The sequence below is a fragment of the Cervus canadensis genome, chromosome 11 (assembly GCF_019320065.1).
Source record: "Cervus canadensis isolate Bull #8, Minnesota chromosome 11, ASM1932006v1, whole genome shotgun sequence".
Taxonomy (NCBI): Eukaryota; Metazoa; Chordata; class Mammalia; order Artiodactyla; family Cervidae; genus Cervus; species Cervus canadensis.
The window spans coordinates 42,562,688-42,584,693 of record NC_057396.1 but is presented as its reverse complement, the minus strand read 5'-3'; the positions used below and the strand labels follow the sequence as shown (position 1 = coordinate 42,584,693).

Genomic DNA, 22,006 nt, shown 5'->3' with positions numbered 1-22,006 from the left:
GTCTGTTGTCCCATGTCCAGTTCTAACTGTTGCTTCCTGACCTGCATACAGGTTTCTCAAGAGGCAGGTCAGGTGGTCTGATATTCCCACCTCTTGAAGAATTTTCCACAGTTTATTGTGATCCACACAGTCAAAGGCTGTGGCATAGTCAGTAAAGCAGAATTAGGTGTTTTTCTGGAACTCTCTTGCATTTTCAATGATCCAGCAGATGTTGACAATTTGATCTCTGGTTCCTCTGCTTTTTCTAAAACCAGCTTGAACATCTTGAAGTTCATGGTTCGTGTATTGCTGACGCCTGGCTTGGAGAATTTTGAGCATTACTTTACTAGCGTGTGAGATGAGTGCAATTGTGTGGTAGTTTGAGCCTTCTTTGGGATTGGTATACATATTAGAATGGCTAAATTTCAGATCACTAACAACACTGATTGCTGGCGAGAGTGTGGTGTGAAAGCAACTCTTATTCATTGCTTCTGGGAATGCACATGGAATAGCTACTTTAAAAGACAGTTTGTTTCATTCTTACAAAGCTACGTATTCTTTTTCCATATGACTAGCAATCATGCTCCTTGGTATTTATGCCTAAATTATACTCACAAAAACTAGTACAAAGATATCTATAGCAACTTTATTTATAATTTCAAAAACTTGGAGACAACCAAGACATCCTTCAGTAGGTGAGTTAAATAAGCTGTGATACTTGTAGACAATGGGATATTATTCAGTTCTAAAAAAATGAAAAGAATTAAATGAAACAAAATGAGATGACATGGAGGAAATGTAAATGTATTATGCTAAATGTATAAAGCGAGAACAAAAAGGCTATATATTGTGATTCCAATTGTCCTATATTCTAGAGAAAACAAAATTGTAGTGAAAGCATAAAGACGAGTGGTTACAAGGAAAGGATGAGAAGGAGGAGCACAGGGGATTTTTAGGTCAATGAACCTATTCTGTATATTTAAAAGTTTGTTACACTTCATTAGACATTTTTCAAAACCCGTAGAATATGCAAGATGTATATAAACTATGTGCTCGTGGTGATATTTACATTTTAGTGTGGGTTCATCACTGTAACAAATGTACCACTTTGTTGGGGGATATTGATAACGCAGGAGATCACGCATTTGTGGGACCAAGAGGTATATGGGGAATCTCTGTAACTTCCGCTCGTTTTTGTGTAAACCTGAAACTGCTCTAAAAAATAAATTCAATAAAAATATAGCAAAGTTTACAGAGTTGGTGAAATTGAATATACAACTACTTTAGGAAAGATTTAGTATTACCGTATATTTTGTGCCTGAAAAAACAAAGAAAAAAATCAATAAATACAAAGAGCACTCAAAGAATATGATTAACAACTCAACCTAATGTCCTCATTTAAAACTGCTCACAACATGTTTGCATTGTGCCTCTAATGACTTGTGGGAAACTTCTAGGCTCAGCACAAACAAACTGCTCATCTGGACAGAGGACAGACACGTATTTGGGTATTGTTTGTGGACAGTTGAAAGGAGAGAAGAAAGTTGAATACCTGGGGTGAGGGCATGGAGATATGTATTTGGAGAGCCCATCTAGAGATCTGCCTAAGACAGAGCTGTGGCCTTCAGCAGACAGGACTCCCCATGAAGGTGGATCAAAAAAGGATGTCCCAATTTGCACTTATCACCAGATTTCCAGACCCCTTCCTCCTTTTGTTTTCCCATCACATTCATACTTCTCTAATTTTTCCAGTGTCTCAGGTTTCAAATACGTTCCTTTGACTTGTGTGTCTCTTTAACTCACCACAATCAGACATCATATTCTCACATTTTTCCATCCTGTTCAAACCCATGTATATATCATAGACTATATATCAGGTTGAAAATGGGGTTATAGGTATGAATAAGACATGTTCAGAGAAGGTTCTGCAGCAGTCTAGGAAGAATGAAAATCATGAGTAGTCTAGGAGGAGGGAGAAACAGCTTTAACTGGAGCTCTTCTTATCCTCTCTAGACTAATTTTAGTTCTTGATTCTCTAGAGAATGCATGAGGTTCATCCACCTTCTTTGAGCCTTGCTTTCTCAGTTCAGTCGCTCAGTCATGTCCAGATCTTTGCGGCCCTGTGGACTGCAGCATGCCAGGCTTCCTTGTCCATCACCATTTCCCGGAACTTGCTCAAACTAATGTCCACTGAATTGGTGATGTCAACCAACCTCTGTCGTCCCATTCTCCTCCCACCTTCAGTCTTTCCCAGCATCAGGGTCTTTTCCAATGAGTCATTTCTTCTCATTAGGTGGCCAAAGTATTGGAGTTTCAGCTTCAATTTTAGTCCTTCTAATGAATATTCAGGACTGATTTCCTTTAGGATTGACTGGTTGGATCTCTTTGCAGTCCAAGGGACTCTTCAAGAGTCTTCTCCAACACCACAGTTTAAAAGCATCAATTCTTTGGCTCTCAGTTTTCTTTATAGTCCAACTCTCACATCTATACATGACTACTGGAAAAACCATAGCTCTGACTAGATGGATCTTTGTTGGTAAAGTAATGTCTCTGCTTTTTAATATGCTGTCTAGATTAGTCATAACATTTCTTTCAAAAAACAAGTATCTTAATGGCTGCAGCCACCATCTGCAGTGATTTTAGAGGCCAAGAAACTAAAGTCTCTCACTGTTTTCATTGTTTCCCCATCTGTTTGCCATGAAGTTATGGGACCGAATGTCATGATCTTTGTTTTTTGAAAGTTGAGTTTTAAACCATCTTTTTCACTGGCCTATTTCACTTTCACCAAAGGGCTCTTCAGTTCCTCTTCACTTTCTGCCTTAAGAGTGTCATCTGCATGTCTGAGATTATTGATGTTTCTCCAAGCAATCTTGATTCCAGCTTGTGCTTCATCCAGCCTGGCATTTCGCATGATGTACTCTGCATATAAGTTGAATAAGCAGGGTGACAGTATACAGCCTTGACATACTTCCTTCCTGGTTTGGAACCATTCTGTTGTTCCATGTTTGGTTCTAACTGTTGCTTCTTGACCTGCATACAGATTTCTCAGGTGGCAGATAAGGTGGTCTGGTATTCCCATCTCTTTAAGAGTTTTCCAAAGTTTGTTGCAATTCACACAAAGGCTTTAGTGTAGTCAGTGAAGCAGAAGGAGCTATTTTTCGGGAATTCTCTTGCTTTTTCTATGATCCAACAGATCTTGGCAATTTGATCTCTGGTTCCTCTGCCTTTCCTGAATCTAACTTGAACATCTGAAAGTTCACGGTTCATGCACTATACAAGCCTGGCTTGGAGACTTTTGAGCATTACTTAGCTATGTGTGAGTGGAGTGCAATTGTGTGGTAGTTTGAACATTCTTTGGCATTGCCATTTTTTGGGATTTGAGTGAAAACTCACCTTTTCCAGTCCTGTGGCCACTGCTGAGTTTTCCAAATTTGCTGGCATAATGAATGCAGCACTTTAACAGCATCATCTTTTAGGATTTGAAATAGCTCAACTTAAATTGAAGAAAGTGGGGAAAACAACTAGACCATTCAGGTATGACCTAAATCAAATCCCTTATGATATACAATGGAAGTGAGAAATAGATTTAAGGGACTAGATCTGATAGACAGAGTGCCTGATAAACTTTGGATAGAGGTTCGTGACATTGTACAGGAGACAGGAATCAAGACCATTCCCAAGAAAAAGAAATGTAAAAAAGCAAAAGGGCTGTCTGAGGAGGCCTTACAAATAGCTGTGAAAAGAAGAGAAGAGTAAAGGAGAAAAGGAAAGATATACTGATTTGAATGCAGAGTCCCAAAGAATAGCAAGGAGAGATAAGAAAGCCTTTCTCAGAGATCAATGCAAATAAATAGAGGAAAACAATAAAATGGGAAAGATTAGAGATCTCTTCAAGAAAATTAGAGATACCAAGGGAACATTTCATGCCAAGATGGGCTCAAAAAGGACAGAAATGGTATGGACCTAACAGAAGCAGAAGATATTAAGAAGAGATAGCAAGAATACACAGAACTACAGAAAAAAGATCTTCATGACCCAGATAATCACAGTGGTGTGATCACTCACCTAGAGCCAGACATCCTGGATGTGAAGTCAAGTAGGCCTTAGAAAGCATCACTATGAACAAAGCCAGTGGAGGTGATGGAATTCCAGTTGAGCTATTTCAAATCCTAAAAGATGATGCTGTGAAACTGCTGCACTCAATATGTCAGCAAATTTGGAAAACTCAGCAGTGGCTACAGGACTGGAAAAGGTCAGTTTTCATTCCAATCCCAAAGGCAATGCCACAGAATGCTTAAACTACCACACAATTGCATTCATCTCACATGCTAGTAAAGTAATGCTCAAAATTCTCCAAGCCAGGCTTCAGCAATACACGAACCATGAACTTCAAGATGTTCAAGCTGGTTTTAGAAAAAGCAGAGGAACCAGAGATCAAATTGTCAACATCTGCTGGATTATTGAAAATGCAAGAGAGTTCCAGAAAAGCACCTAATTCTGCTTTATTGACTATGCCACAGCCTTTGACTGTGTGGATCACAATAAACTGTGGAAAATTCTTCAAGAGATGGGAATATCAGACCACCTGACCTGCCTCTTGAGAAACCTGTATGCAGGTCAGGAAGCAACAGTTAGAACTGGACATGGACACTGAAAAAATAAATAAATAAAAAAAAGAAAGAACTGGACATGGAACAACAGACTGGTTCCAAATAGGAAAAGGAGTACCTCGAGGCTGTATATTGTCACCCTGCTTATTTAACTTATATGCAGAGTCCATCATGAGAAACACTGGATTTGATGAAGCACAAGCTGGAATTAAGATTGCCGGGAGAATATCAATAACCTCAGATATGCAGATGACACCACCCTTATGGCAGACAGTGAAGAAGAACTAAAGAGCCTCTTGATGAAAGTGAAAGAGGAGAGTGAAAAAGTTGGCTTAACGCTCAACATTCAGAAAACTAAGAACATGATATCTGGTCCCATCACTTCATGGCAGATAGATGGGGAAACAGTGGAAACAGTGGCTGACTTTATTTTTGGGGCTCCAAAATCACTGCAGATGGTGACTGCAGCCATGAAATTAAAAGATGCTTAGTCCTTGGAAGGAAAGTTATGACCAACCTAGACAGCATATTAAAAAGCAGAGACATTACTTTGTCAGCAAAGGTCCGTCTAGTCAAGGCTATGGTTTTTCCATTGGTTATGTATGGATGTGAGAGTTGGACTATGAAGAAAGCTGAGCACCGAAGAATTGATGCTTTTGAACTGTGGTGTTGGAGAAGACTCTTGAGAGTCCCTTGGACTGCAAGGAGATCCAACCAGTCCATCCTAAAGGAAATCAGTCATGGGTGTTCATTGGAAGGACTGATGTTGAACCTGAAACTCCAATAATTTGGCCACCTGATGCGAAGAGCTGACTCATTGGAAAAGACCCTCATGTTTGGATAGATTGAAGGCAGGAGGAGAAGGGTACAATAGAGGATAAGATGGTTAGATGGCATCTCTGACTCAGTGGACATGAGTTTTGGTAAACTCTGGGAGTTGGTGATGGACAGGAAGGCCTGCCATGCTGCGGTTCATGAGGTTGTGAAGAGTTGGACATGGCTGCGTGACTGAACTGAACTGTGATATGAATGGTTTGCTTTGGAAACGAACAGAGATCATTCTGTCATTTTGAGATTTCCCCCAAGTGCTGCATTTCGGACTCTTGTTGACTATGAGACCTACTCCATTCTTTTTAAGGGGTTTTTGCCCACAGTAGTATATAGAATAGTCATATGAATTAAATTCGCACATTCCAGTCCATTTTAGTTCACTGATTCCTAAAATGTTGATGTTCACTCTTGCCATCTCCTGCTTAACCACTTCTAATTTACCTTGATTCATGGACCCAACATTCCAGGTTCCTATGCAGTATTGCTCTTTACAGCATTGGTGTTTACTTCTGTTACCAGTCACATCCACAGCTGGGTGTTGTTCTCACTTTGGCTCCATCTCTTCACTCTTTCTGTAGTTATTTCTTCATTCTTCTCCAGTAGCCTATTGGGCAACTACCGACCTGGGGAGTTCATCTTTCAGTGTCATATATTTTATACTGTTCATGGGATTCTCAAAGCAAGAATACTGAAGTGGTTTGCCATTCCCTTCTCCAGAGAATGCATAAGATTCATCCACCTTCTTTGAGCCTTGCCCTCTCACTTATCATTTATTTCTTACTTTGCATCTGTCTTGTTCCCCTGATTGTTTCACATTAGCCCCCAGATATGCTCAGGCATTCCTATTCTAAATAAATACAGGTTGGAGTTTGTCTCCTCTTTAAGTTCTCAACCTCTTTATTCCTTTCACTATAATATTTCCAAAAACTTGAAACATTATCTTAGTAAGTGTGACTGTGTGCTGTGCTGTGCTTAGTCATTCAGTCGTGTCTGACTCTTTGCGACCCCATGGACTATAGTACCCCAGGGTCCTCTGTCCATGGAATTCTCCAGGCAGTTCTCCAGTGGGTAGTCATTTCCTTCTCCAGGGGATCTTCACAACCCAGGGGTCGAATCTGGGTTTCCTACACTGCAGGCGGATTCTTTACTCTCTGAGTCATCAAATATAAATGGACTTAGTCGCTCCCGATGCTTTGTGACCCCATGGACTGTAGCCCACCAGGCTCCTTTGTCCATGGGGATTCTCTCGGCAAGAATACTGGAGGAGAGTTGCCATGCCCTCCTCCAGAGCATCTTCCCAACCCAGGGATCGAACCCACGTCTCCCACACTGCAGGTGGATTCTTTACCATCTGAGCCACCAGGGAAGCTTTCAAATATGAATATATGATGGCTAAATGAGCTAATTAACATTCACTTTACTATTATTTCATAAGTTTAGGTTGTGCCATATGACTTTAAAAACACAATCCTGTCCTTCAGTCTCTGGTTGCTAAGTTAAATAACATACTTTTGTGCTCTGTCTTCATCTTACTGATTGTTAAGACTAATGAAATCCTTTTCTTCTTTCTTATGTTTATCTAAGCTAGTTTAATACAGTAAATATTATAGACCAGAGTGAGCAAAAATAAACCAAGGTTGTGCTGTGTTGTGCTTAGTCACTCAGTCGTGTCCAACTCTTTGTGACCCCATGGTCTGTCAGGCTCCTTTGTCCATGGGAATTCTCCAGGCAAAGAATACTGGAGTGGGTTGCCCTGCCCTCATCCAGGGGATCTTCCCAACCCAGGGATTGAACCCAGGTCTCCCACATTGCAGACAGATTCTTTACTGTCTGAACCAGCAGGGAAGCCCAAACCAAGGATGCCCCACATTTATTTCAGTGTTTACCAGTACTCGTCCAGTAATGTCGGAGAAGGCAATGGCACCCTACTCCAGTACTCTTGCCTGGAAACTCCCATGGATGGAGGAGCCTGGTAGGCTGCAGTCCATGGGGTTACAAAGAGTCGAACACGACTGAGCGACTTCACTTTCACTTTTCACTTTCATGCACTGGAGAAGGAAATGGCAACCCACTCCAGTGTTCTTGCCTGGAGAATCCCAGGGATGGGGGAGCCTGGTGGGCTGGCGTTTATGGGGTCGAACAGAGTCGGACATGACTGAAGTGACTTAGAAGCATCAGCAGCAGCCAGTAATGTTCTAGCTTCTATAGGCTGCTCACTGAAGAAGACAGATATGTCCTTGCTTACCCACGGTTAGGAGACAGATAATTCATACATAAATTGATATGATACAATAAACAATAACAATATAATATTAATTATAATATTATACAATGTTATAATAAATATAATATTATTATAAGTAGAGGACTACTGATTATAAGGTGGGTTATCTTGTGTGTGTATGTGTGTGAGTGCCCTGGGTGGAACATCACACATATAAGGCCTATTCATCACCCAGCTGTCAAGGTGAGCTCCTCCTTTGCTTTTACCCACTACTGTGGAAATGCTTTCAGTTTTATTTCTCTTTCTCTCATTTTTCAGAAACAATAGTTTTTCTTTTTTCTTTTTTTTTTTAATTCAGCAGTGCTGTGGCAAGGATAGAAAACTTTTCCACATAAGGAAATATTGTCATGTACTATAGATTCTGTCTCAACTTCATTCTTGCAACAGAAGTTTAGTTTAGAAATAAATGTTTCAGTACTGTTTTTATATCCTATGACCCTAGTTATAACTATAATGTTTAAAATAATAACACAGCCTATGAAATTTTGGTTCATACATTTTCTTCTACAAAGCCTTGATTTAGAATATTATCTGACATTTATCTTATGATACTGCAGTATTTTATTACTTTGCCTCTTGAAAGGAGCCTGAAATCTTCAGCAGTTCTGAAGACTAAGAGCTAGAGTGGATAAGGGTCTATGTTGTGAGAAACACTCATTGAGATTAAAAGTGGGGTATGTGTAGGGGACAAGAATAAGTGATATAATGGTTAGAAAAGCATACAGGAGCATTTTCAGGGAGGAATAGAGTCTCAGTCATAGTCCTTCAGTTCTTGACTGATTTGGGAAACTTTTCTTATAGATTCCCTCTTAGTGCCTTCTCAGAAACCTCTGTAAACACCTGTTATGCCTTAAGTGACCATATTTCATGGTGTCATGGAACCAGCCTATACTATCTCATGAGAAAATTGGTAAATGTTCAGGATTTTGTAAGACAGTTATTAAGCACAACCATTATGAAAAGTAAATTACATGGGAGCACATCTGCAAATACTAAGGGATAAGGAACTCCAGGGGTCCATCCTTCTACCAAAACAATAAATGAGGAAAAGACATCAGAATCTACTTTGTTGAAAATCTGGAAGACAGCCAAAGGTTTATGTGTGCTGATCAAGAAAAAGTCAACTTAAAAATGAGAGGGAAATGTTGTGGCACTTTTACTTGCCTTTGGGCCACCTTCCTCCCCTGCTTGAGAGAGTCATGAAGATATAGGCCACATTTCCACTGTGAGAACTTTGTCGCTGCTTTCAAATGGAAAGGAACAGACCCTGACCTCAAAGATTGTGTTTGCCTACTTGGAGCCCTCTGGGAATTATCTGAAAGACTGGAATGGCAGTTTGGTTTTTGTTTTGTGCCGCACACAGCTCCATCAGAATGGAGCCTAGTGCAGGGCATTCCTTGCAAACAAAAAGGCAAATAGACAATCCCTTCTATCTGGGGGAAGATGTTAAGGTTGAGTTAAACAATGGACATGTTGAAAACTTGGTAAGAAAGACTGAGAAGAGACATTTTTTGGGGAAGTGAAAAGGCAAGAAGTTCCCTGTGTGTAGGCTTTATACCTCTAAATGATCTTTAGGTTCAAGAGAAGCAGAAACTAAAGGCTAAGACAGAAGTATAAAGGGCCTGGTTAAGCACTGAAGGATTTAGAAAGGCACAGGAAGCAGAGATCAAATTGCCAAGATCTGTTGGATCATAGAAAAACCAAGAGAATTCCAGAAAAATAGCTCCCTCTGCTTCACTGACTACACCAAAGCCTTTGTGTGAATTGCAACAAACTGTGGAAAACTCTTAAAGAGATGGGAATACCAGCCGATCTTACCTGTCTCCTGAGAAACTTCTATGCAGGTCAAGAAGCAACAGTTAGAACCGGTCATGGAACAATGGACTAGTTCCAAACTGGGAAAAGAGTATGTCAAGGCTGTATATTGTCACCTTGCTTATTTAACTTATATGCAGAATACACCATGTGAAATGCCGGGCTGGATGAAGCACAAGCTGGAGTTAAGATGGGCACAATAAAGGACAGAAGTGGTATGGATCTAACAGAAGCAGAAGATATTAAGAAGAGGTGGCAAGAATACACAGAAGAACTGTACAAAAAAGATCTTCATGACCCAGATAATCACGATGGTGTGATCTCTCAAATAGAGCCAGACATCCTGGAATGCAAAGTCAAGTGGGCCTTAGGAAGCACCACTACGAAGAAAGCTAGTGGAGGTGATGGAATTCCAGTTAAGCTATTTCAAATCTTAAAAGATGATACTGTGAAAGTGCTGCACTCAGTATGCCAGCAAATTTGGAAAACTCAGCAGCGGCCACAGGACTGGAAAAGGTCAGTTTTCTTTCCAGTCCCAAAAAAAGGTAATGTCAAAGAATGGGTGTGAGAGTTGGACCATAAAGAAGGATGAACTCCAAAGAATTATTCCTTTTGAACTGTGGTGTTGGAGAAGACTCTTGAGAGTCCCTTGGACTGCAAGGAGATCCAACCAGTCCATCCTAAAGGAAATCAGTCCTGAATATACAATGGAAGAACTGATGCTGAAGCTGAAACTCCAATACTTGGGCCACCTGATGCAAAGAGACAACTCATTAGCAAAGACCCTGATTTTGGGAAGAATTGAAGGCAGGAGGAGATGGGGATGACAGAGGATGAGATGGTTGGATGGCATCACCGACTCAGTGGACATGAGTTTGAGCAAGCTCTGGGAGATGTGATGGACAGGAAAGCCTGGCAAGCTGCAGTCCATGGGGTCGCAAAGAGTTGGACATGACTGAGTGACTGAACAACAAAGCATTGAGGGCATGCTGAACACTGAGCCAGTATGCAGAGAGAGGTTTTTTGTTTTTTTTTTTCTTGCTGTTAAACAAGGGTATGTTTTTGTTTTGTTGAGTATGTTTTTGTTTTGTCTCCAGGCAAAAAAACTCAAACAATGCATAAACTTACCGTAAGATAAAGGACATGTTTCTGAGAGCATATACCACTAATATTTTTACAGAAAAAGGTAGAAAAGTGCTAGACATATAACCAAAACCCACAGGAACCAAGCAAAACAAGCCCTGAGCACAGTATATGATTTCAAGAGTTATATTATTATAAGTTTCAAAATTCTAGTTTTCCACAAAAATTTTAAAAAACTTGCAAAGAAACTAGAAAATATGACCCATTCACAGAAAAATTAATAGAAACTGTCTATGAGGGATCAAGTCATAGAAGTTATTCAGCAAGGCCTTTAATTCAGCTGGCTTAAATATGCTCAAAATACTAAAGGAAATCATGGACAAAAATTGTTTAACTCCAGGGGAATGATATTCCTTAAACAGTGTACATGTCTAAAGAGATGCAGATTATAAAAAGGGATCAAACTAATTCTAGGTTAAAAATTACAATATCGGAAATGAATTCACTAAGAATTTCAACTGCAGATTTGCGCAGTCAGAGTTGAAAATCAGATAACTTGAAAACAAGTCATTAAAAATTATCCAGTCTGAGAAACATAAAGACAAGGGAATGAACAAAAATGAAGAGAGCTTATGAGATCTGTGAGACACTGTCAATAATAGAACATACAAATAATGGAAGTTTCATAAGAAGAGAATAGAGAGAAAGGGATGTAAAAGAATTTTGAAGAAACTATGACCAACAAGTCATACTTTGATTAAATGCATGAATCTATACATTCAAGAAGCTCAATGAACTTTAGAAAGGAAAAACACAAGATATCCACACTGAGACATGTTATAATAAAACTTTTAAAGGCAGAGACAAACGAAGAAGCTTGAAAGCAGCAAAAGAGAAATGACTGTCCTCTATAAGGGAGACTCATTAAGAAAAAGACTGGACATCTTAGCAGAAACCATGGAGGCCAGAAGGCAGTGAGATGATGTATTTAAAGTACCTAAAGAGAGAGAAAGCCCATAACTCTATACCTGGCAAAACTATCATTCAAAAATAAAGGAGACGTTAAGACATTCCCAGATTAACAAATGCTGAGGGAATCCATCACTAGTAGATGTGTCCTATTTGTTCAGTCGCTGAGTTGTGTCCAACTCTTTGTGACCCTGTGGACTGTGGCATGTCAGGCTTCCATGTCCTTCACTATTTCCTGGAATTTGCTCAAATTCATGTTTATTGAGTTGGTGATGCTAGTTGTGTCCTATAGGAAATGCTAAAAAGAGTCCTTCAGGTGGAAATGAAAGGACACAAGACAGACACTAGACAGACACAAGACAGACACTTGAAGCCATGTGAAGAAATAACACAGGTAAAGAAATATATAAGCCAGTATTAGTGTATTTTTCATTTGTGACTCCTTTCTCTTTCCCAGCTTGATCAAAAAGACAAATCATAAAATGATAATGATAAGCCTATGTTAAATGGGCACACAAAGTAGAAAGATGTAATTAGTGACACAGTAACAAAAGGGGGAGGGATAGAGAAATGTAGGATCAGAATTTTTACATATCTACGGAAGTTAATGTGATATTAATTCAAAATAGATTTTTACATGTTTGTGAGGTTAATTGTAAGCTCCAGCACAACCAATGCTAAAATAACTTTTAAATATACAGAAAAATAATTAGAAAGGAATCAAAATCAAAATACCAAGCACAAAAGAAGGCAGTTAATGGTGACACTGAAGAACAAACAAGGTATGAAACATACGAAAGACAAAGCAAAATTACAGAAATAAATGTTTCATTATCAGTAATTATAAATGGATTAAACTCTGCTATTAGAAGGTAAATATTCTCAAAATCGATTAAAAAGCAAAATGCTATTATATGCTGTCTAGAAAAGACTCATTTTATATTTAAGACAAATAGGTCAAAAGTAAAAGAATGGAAAAGGGCATTCCAGGTAGTTACTAAAAGAGACTGAGGTATCAGTGCTAAGATCAGATAAAATAGACTCAGTCAAAAATTCTTGCAAGAGGCAAGGAGGAACACTTAATATTGATTAAATTGTGAACCCCATCAGGAAGATAGAAACCTAGGAACCTAACAACAGGACTCTAAAACATAGGAAGCAAAAATTGAGAAGTGAAAGCAGAAATATACAGTTCTAAAATAATAGTTGGAGATTTCAATGCTGTAGTTTTCATATGGATAAACAATTAGAAGGTCAGTAACAAATAGAGGCAGAGAAGGCAATGCACCCCACTCCAGTGTTCTTGCCTGGAGAATACCAGGGATGGGGGAGCCTGGTGGGCTGCCGCCTATGGGGTCAGACACGATTGAAGTGACAGCAGCAGCAGCAGCAGCAGCAAATGGGGGAGTTGAATAATACTCTAAACCAGCTATACCTGACAGACACAAACAGACACTCTCTCCAACATCAGCTTAGTAGTGTTTCTGCTGAACAGATTTTCTCAAGAATATTGTGGATCTTCTGTAAATGTCAGTGCAGTTCACTCCTCTAGGCAAAAGTCACATTTACAGATCTTTTCCAGATAAACCCTTAAGCCTTGCCCTCCTGCTGAAATAGTAGGAAACAGTACCCTTAAGCTTCCTAGAGGACCTCTAGTTTGGTTGATATCTCTGAGGCAAACCCTTATCCTCTATTTTGGGGAGGGTGTGGTTAAAATGAATTTTATTTCTTTATTATTTTAAATTGGAGGATAATTTATTTACAGTATTGTGTTGGTTTCTGCCATACATCAACATGAATCAGCCAAGTATACATATGTCTCCTCCCTCTTGGACCTCCCTCCAACCTACCATCCCATCCCTCTAAGTAGTCACAGAGCACTGGGTTGAGCTCCCTGCATCATATAGCAAATTCCCACTGGCTATCTATTTTACAGATGGTAATGTATTTTTCCATGCTACTCTCTGAATTCAACTCAACCTCTCCTTCCCCTACCGTGTCCACAAATCTGTTCTCTATGTCTGTGTTTCCATTCAGTTCAGTTCAGTTGCTCAGTCGTGTCCAACTCTTTGAGACCCCACGGACTGCAACATGCTAGGCCTCCCTGTCCATCACCAGCTCCCAGAGCTTACTCAAATTCATGTCCATTGAGTCGGTGATGCCATCCAACCATCACATCATTTTTCGTCGCCTTCTCCTCCCACCTTCAATCTTTCCCAGCATCAGGGTCTCTTCCAATGAATCAGTTCTTCGCATCAGGTGGCCAAAGTATTGGAGTTTCAGCTTTAGCATTAGTCCTTCCAATGAATATTCAGGACTGTTTTCCTTTAGGATGGACTGGTTGGATCTCCTTGCAGTCCAGGGGACTCTCAAGAGTCTTCTCCAACACCACAGTTTAAAACATCAATTCTTCCACGCTCTGCTTTCTTGCTAATCCAACTCTCACATCCATACATGACTACTGGAAAAACCATAGCTTTGACTCGATGGACTTTTGTTGGCAAAGTAATGTCTCTGTTTTTAATATGCTGTCTTAGTTGGTCATAACTTTTCTTCCAAGGAGTGAGCGTCTTTTAATTTCATGGCTGCAGTCACCATCTGCAGTGATTTTGGAGCCCCCCAAAATGAAGTCTGTCACTGTTTCCTCTGTTTCCCCATGCATTTGTCATGAAGTGATGGGACCAGATGCCATGATGTTAGCTTTCTGAGTGTTGAGTTTTAAGCCAGCTTTTTCACTCTCCTCTTTCACTTTCATCAAGAGGCTCTCTAGGTCTTCTTCGCTTTATGCCGTAAGGGTGGTGTCATCTGCATATCTGAGGTTATTGATATTTCTCCCTGCAACCTTGGTTCCAGCTTGTGCTTCATATAGCCTGGCGTTTAGCATGATGTACTCTGCATATAAGTTAAATAAGCAGGGTGACAATATACAGCTTTGACGTACTCCTTTGCCAATTTTGAACCTGTCCATTGTCAATGTTCAGTTCTAACTGTTGCTTCTTGACCTGCGTACAGATTTCTCCAGAGGCAGGTCAAGTGGTCTAGTATTCCCTTCTCTTTCAGAATTTTCCACAGTTTGTTGTCATCCACACAGTCAAAGGCTTTGGCATAGTCAATAAAGCAGATGTAAATGTCTTTCTGGAACTCTTTTGCTTTTTTGATGATCTAGTGGATGTTGGCAATTTGATCTCTGGTTTCTCTGCCTTTACTAAACCAGATTGAACATCTGGAAGTTCGCGCTTCATGTACTGTTGAAGCCTAGCTTCTAGAATTTTCAGCATTACTTTGCTATTGTGTCAGATGAGTGCAATTGTGAGGTAGTTTCAGCATTCTCTGGCACTACCTTTCTTTGGGATTGGAATGAAAACTGACCTTTTCCAGTCCTGTGGCCACTGCTGAGTTTTCCAAATTTGCTGACATATTGAGTGCAGCAGTTTCACAGCATCATCTTTTAGGATTGTTTCCATTGCTGCCTTTTAAATAGGTTCATCAATATTGTCTTTCTAGATTCCATATATATGTATTATACCATATTTGTTTTTATCTTTCCGACTTACTTCACTCTGTATAATAGGCTCTAATTTCATCCACCTCATTAAAACTGGCTCAAATGCATTCCTTTTTATGACTGAGTAATATTCTGTTGTATATATATATATATACCACTGCTTCTCTATCCATTCATCTGTCAATAGACATCCAGTTTGATTCCATATCCTAGCTATTATAAATAGTGGTGCATTGAACATTGGGGTATGGGTGTCTATTTCAACTAGTTTTCTCAGGGTATATATAGCCCAGTAGTAGGATTGTTGGGTCACATGGTAGTTTTATTTCTAGTTTTATAAGGAAACTTTATCCTTAAAATGATAGGAAGGCCTGTTTTTGTGCCTGATTCCATCACCTTTTAATCTTTCTGAAGTTTTAGGGAAAAGTTGTACAATCATACTAAACAGAGATTAAGACGTGAATCTCTTTAATTCTTACAGATGGTGAGAAATTTCAAAATCGTAAGGTCTTGTTTTATCTAGTTTAACAGTTCTTTCCTCAATTTATCATTCTCCTCTCACATATTATCATAAATAGAAAAAAGAATTCAAGAGTCACTTTTAACACATTACTTGGAAGTCTTCCTAAGTATAAAACCAGCTTTTAAGTATTTTCTTGAACATAACTCCAGGATATAATTTTGCTAATCTTTCTGTCACTTTGTAACAAGAATCTTTCTCCTTCTGTTTCTAATAACATGTTCCTCAATTTCTTATGAACTCTCACTGTGGCATACTTAAAGATTAGATTTCTACCAACAGTCTGTTGAAAACATATAGGCTTTCTCTCAAAGTTCTTCTAGTTTCTGCTCACTTGACTGATTTCAAAGCTATTTCCAAGTTTTTAGGTACACTTCTAGACATCAAATTGTATTATTTTTATATTGTTTTATAATGGATTACCACAAACTTAGTATCTCAAAACACAGATATATCCCAGTTTCTGTCAGGAGTCTGGCATGACTTAGCTGGGTGCTGTACTCTAAGTTTTATAAGGCAGCACTCCAGGTGTTGACTGAGCTGTATTTTCATCTAGAGTTTCAACTAGAAAAGCTGCTTTTAGCTTATATGTATTGACAGAATTAATTTTCTTGTGATTTTAGGACTGTTCACAGTTCCTAGCCACATTATCTTTTCCATAGGCCTTCCTTCATTATGATAGCTTACTTCTGTAAGTCAGCAGGAGGGAACATTATCTCTAAAGAAGGACTGAGTCTGTATTTAAGGCCTTTTGCCTGATTAAGTTGAACCTATCCAGGATAATCTTCCTTTTGGTTAAAGCAAAATCAACTGATCTGGGACCTTAATTTTATCTGAAAATTCCTTCATCTGTGTTACATTGTATTGTTTAGCAGCCAACGGAGGTCATTAGGTAGACCTTGAATCATGGAGCTGCCCTCATCTGCGTGCCAAGTGGTAAAGTATATAAAGTCCTCAGTCCAGTGTTTGACATAGACTAAGAGCTCAATAAATGTTAACACCTCCTATGTTTTGATTTTCTAAAGTCTCTGTTGGAACCACAGTATCAGTGCCCAGAGGGATGTGGGACTCAATGAGGTAAATCCCACTGAAAGGGAGGAGGATCTAAAGGAGTTTGCCACCACCTAGTCAAAGGAGAATCGGATTCTTTTACTTATGAGAGCATGCTTCACAGTTTAGGAAAATCTGGAGAGAGGAACTGTTAGTGGAGACTTGAAGACCTAAACCAGAGAACTTGGAGGGAATACATATGCAGATTAGGTTTCAGGGAATTTTTCAGTGCATCAGGGTAGAGTATAGAAAGGAATTAAGAGAGAAGCATAGCCCAGGGAGTGTATGCCATCCAAACAAGTAAGATGGCTGTTATATGGAGATACACATAACCTTCAAGATATCCTTTTAGTTGACCAAAGGAACTTGGAGTTTAGGTAGCTTAGGATTATAACTGAGTAGTTCTGTACATGGAATACATTTGGTGCCTATACCTATTCCAGGTGGTAGAGGCAAATTTTAAGAGGTGGTATTCAGTTAAGATTGGCCTATGAACTAAAGTAACCTGAAAAGTGGCAAGTGTATCAGGGAAAACATCAAGAAAAGAAAAAAGGCTGTTTGAATGGGATGAATAAATTCCAAGGACTAGAGGATCCTATGGGACCAAGAATGGAAATGTAGGAAAAAGAGAAGCTCCCCAAGGTAGAAGCAGGTTCCAGTCTTTAGGAAACCATGAAGACTGAAAGTAGAATGTCAGACCCACCACTCCAGGGAGACTAAATATAGGGTTTAATGATAACATGTCAAGTCCAATAAAGATTGACAAGCTTACATACATTCGAGAATGAAAGGAAAGATCAGGACTTAAGGGTCTAAATTAAGACCAAGGATTTTTTTGTTTGTTTGATTTTTACTTTAACTAGAAACTACATACCACAACTGCAGTCAGGAACGCTGATCCTGTAGGTTTTCTTTCAGAAGTGACTTCCCATCTCCTGAAGCTTCTGCCATGAGGTAATAGGAAATATTAGTTATGGAAATTGCTGCAACATGGAAAATAACTTTCAACATTTTGGTATAGACTGATAGTTAATGGTGATGCTGTGTGTCTTTTCTGCTAATGTTTTAGCAATTCTCTTATTTTCTTGTTGTTTCAAAATGGGGAGATGCTTTCCTTTAGGAGATGTGAGAGATTGTAACCCAAAGAAGGCCTCTTCAGCATTTGAAATCCCATAGTCACTGACCTTTATATAGGTTAGGAAGGAACAAAAAATGTAGGACATTAGCTGTAGCTGCTTTTTCCTTCTAAGATGTTAAGACTAAGCCTACTGACCTAGAATTCTCAGAGCTGTCAGTTCGAGGGCACAAAGAAACATGGAGGGAGGGTAGACTTCTCAATGATTGTCTCCACTGTTCAGATTTGGACAGATATTGTTGTGACACTGGAAATTTGGGGAGTCTGTCTGTCCTGTTATACTGTCAGGCTCCTGTAATTCTTCATTCTGCATGAGTAACTGTGCTGAGTGTTGGGTAGGAGTTGAATGTGTCAGAATTTTTCAAGATTACCTTCCCTGAAGGGAACTGGCACACTATGGATATAGCCCCACTTTAGGAGATGATCTGCCTGTGATTTGAGAGCATTGGTTTTTACCCCAATGGACACAACCTTTGATCACCAAGCAGCATGGTATAAGTAAGATTTTATATTGACTACAGAAAGTATCATGTGGAAATCAATCCATATATTTCATTCTTGCTAAAGACTGAATCCTTGGTATCTGTTGTAACCTAACAAAATGATCTCTGCTGAAGATGAATGCCGAGGCCTTTACTAGGTGTATGTAGGTCCAGAACACCTAGTATTTTCCTCAAGAGTAAATCAGTTTTACAATTAAGTTGTATACCAGGATCCCTCCTTTCCACCTCCAACTAGAGTGTCTGGGAAGACTTCCTTTGAAGTCACATAAAAATCAACTTTGTCAGCTCCAGCAAGGATCTAGTCATAGTCATAGAACTATATCATTGTTGAAGATCCTGTTTTGTCTTTCACTGACTTATTCTCTAAGAAAAATACATATAAAACAGTTTGTATATCTGAGCACTTGTATATAAGGCACTTGTTCTGATAGTTTCCAATGTCAGTGAGTCATTCTTTGTAGCTTTGTGTGCCTCAGAGCTAGTACTGGTGTTGTGTCAAAGAAAGAGAAGTAGAGCTATGTGTAGTAGGAAGAAGGATGAGGAGAAGAAAAGATTCTTTTAGTTCTTGTCTACTTTGCTGTTGCCTACAGTCAAGGACTTTTGGGCTAGATGTAGATTATTTACCCATTCTTCGTGGTGCTAGAAAGATTTTATCAATGATTTCTCTACCTTGCTTATCATATGAAAATGAAGTGAAAATGTTAGTCTCTTAGTCGTGTCTGACTCTTAGTGACCCCATGGACTGTAGCCCACCAGGTTCCTCTGTCCATGGAATTCTCCTGGCAAAAATAGTGGAGTGGGTTGCTATTCCCTTCTCCAAGAAGTCTTCCAAACCCAGGGATCAAACCTAGGTCTCCTGCATTTCAGGCAGTTTCTTTACCATTTGCATCATCAGGGAAGTATATAGTTTGGTCTACTTGAGTGCCACGTTTTAGAGATAGATTTAAAGAAGCAGGAATCTATTCAAAAAAGGCAGAAATTGCAGCAAATTAATGCATGTGTTAAGGATTGTAATGTCCTTACTCTTCTGACTGATGGAACTTGACTTGGTTTTAAACCCATTTAAAGTTAAAAACATGAGTTAATCTTTCAAAGTAGTTGCCCTCAGACTTTATATTGCATAATGATTACCTGAGGAAATCTTAAAAATGCGGATTCCCAGCCCCACTCACAGAGAATCTGACATGGAAGGTCTAGCTAATTGCTCAGGGACTATGGTTTTTATAAACACCTCAACTTCCATTTTACAAATGCTGCCAAGTGGTAAATCACATTTTGGAAAAAACTCTATTCTAAGAAAACATTTTTTTAGTGGAGAGAAGGTGGGAGTATAAAAAATAAATTTGCCATTTCTGTTGGCCTGAACATGATGATGTATCATTTGACTGTCTTTACTTCTTAGTTTCCAGTTGAGGTACTCTTTCTGTCTCAGTATTTGAATGAATACACATGAAAATTCAACTACTGTGCTGGAATGTTCAACTGAGTTAAATTTTTTAAGACTTTAACTTCAAAGGATAAAGAAATGGAAAGGCCTGTGCAGAGCTATAAAGCTTTTTAAGTAGACAGGTAGGCTAGATCCAGACGTGCTGCTGACATATGACTGAGTCTAATATGGTCAGAAAAATTACCTGAAATTTCTGATAATTTCAGAAATTATCAAAGAAAAAAATAGAATATTTCCCAAAGCTGTAGTAGGTCTGATTGTCCATAATGAAAATTTAGATCCAATGTTGGATTAAGTTAACAAAAACAACAGAAACAACTCTGTTTAATAGATCCTGGAAATGCTCTCCTATTCCTAGAATAGATAGTAAGGAGTTTGAATATTAAACAAATGAACAATCTTGGTTATTTACAGATACATTATTAATAAAAGCAGACAGATGTCAGAGTTCCCAGTAGCAGCATGGTATTGCTGCATAATTTTTCAATATTAAAAATAACACTATTTTTAATATTCTTAAGGAATATGATTTGGATCCTAAGATTATCTGTCAATCCAATTAGTAAAGGAAAAAGTAAAGCTATTAGTGTAAATGATTTTTATTGTATAAGGTAAAAATTAAAAACAGTTATAATGAAAATTCTTGCTATTTCATACAAGCAATGAATGCTTAAGAGGGTATGGAGAAAAGGGAAACCCCTTGCGCCATTGGTGGGAATGTGAATTAATACAGCCATTAAGGAGAACGGTATAAATATTCCTTAAAAAACTAAAAATAGAACTAAAATGTGATCCAGCAATCACACTACTGGGCAGTTACTCAAAGAAAACCATATGTCAAAATGACACATGCACCCCTATGTTCATTGCAGCACCATTTACGATAACCAGGATGTGGAAAGAACCTAAATGTCCATCAGCAGAGAAATGGATAAAGAAGAAGTGGTACATACACACAATGGAATATTACTCAGTCATAAAAATGAATGAAATGGGTTATTTGTAGAGATCTTTTATACAGAGCAAATTAAATAAAAAAAAGAAAAACAAATATCATATATTAATGTATATATGTGGAATTTGAAAGAATTGGTATAGATGATCTTATTTATAAAGCAGAAATAGTGACACAGATGTAGAGAACAAATACATAGGTATCAAGGGGGAAGGGAGGATGGGATGAATTGGGAGGTTGGCACTGACATATGCATACTGTGTATAAAATAGATAACAAATGAGAGCCTACTGTATAGCACAGGAAACTGTACTCGGTGCTCTGTGGTAACCTAAATGGGAAGGAAGTCCAGAAAAGAGAGGATGTATGTATTTGTATAGCTGATTCACTTTGCTGTACAGTAGCAACTAACACAATATTATAAAGCAACTATACGTCAATAAAAACTTTAAAAATTCCAGTTAGCTCAATACAGGATGATGTGGAATAGGTGAGGATACTCTGTGTGTATGTGTGTGTGTGTGTTTAGTGATAATGAGAGTGAAAATGTACCAAGGTGGTAAAAATTTATTTTTGAATGTGACAGATAAGAATGAAAGTTAGTAATGACATAAAAGGGTGATTTCTTTCTCTGTGTGTGTGTGCATGCTCAGTCATGTCCAACTTTTTGTGACCACATGGAATGTAGTCCTCCAGGCTTCTCTGTCCATCATCTTAACTAATGAAATAATGAAATAAAGAAATCTCAGGTGGTATCACAAAAGTAGATAAGAAAAAATTCTAAAGAAGAAATGATGGGTGACAGGAATAAGTCAAGTTTTTCATCCTTATGTATATGCCAGTAGAACTGTGTGTAAACATACATCAAGACATATCCACCAGAATGTTCATAGCACCACTATTCATCAAAGTAAAAAATTGGAAACAGTCCTGATGTCCTTTCACAGTCACATGGTAAAAAAAAAAAGTGACATATTCATACAATTATAAAAACAATATCATGGTGATACACAACAATATGGGCAAATCTCACAATTTTAAGTTTTGAAATGAGCCAAATACAAAAGAATACATATAATATGATTCCATATAAAGAAAGATAAATACCTGCCATAATGCATTTATATTATCACAAGTCTGAGTAATTACTAGGGTAAACTGTTAGGAAGTAGAGAGATTAATGATAAGAAGTAGCTAAGTGTATCAGAAATTGTTCTGGAATATGGGCAGTGTTCTAATACTCCATCTGAGCATGCTTATGTGGTCAATTTGTGATATTTCATTAAACTGTAATTTTGGTAGACTCTCATGGCATGATCT

General features: G+C 38.5%; 1 protein-coding gene across 1 annotated transcript in view; it reads right to left on the bottom strand.

The window, feature by feature from the left end:
- The window catches only part of LOC122449829 (interferon-induced very large GTPase 1-like), a 46,651-nt gene that overhangs the window by 15,304 nt on the left and 9,341 nt on the right, over positions 1 to 22,006 (bottom strand). The window contains exon 3 of the mRNA XM_043481872.1: positions 17,521 to 17,590. The gene's annotated coding sequence lies outside the window, so the exon portion shown is untranslated. The remainder of the gene's footprint in view (positions 1 to 17,520; positions 17,591 to 22,006) is intronic.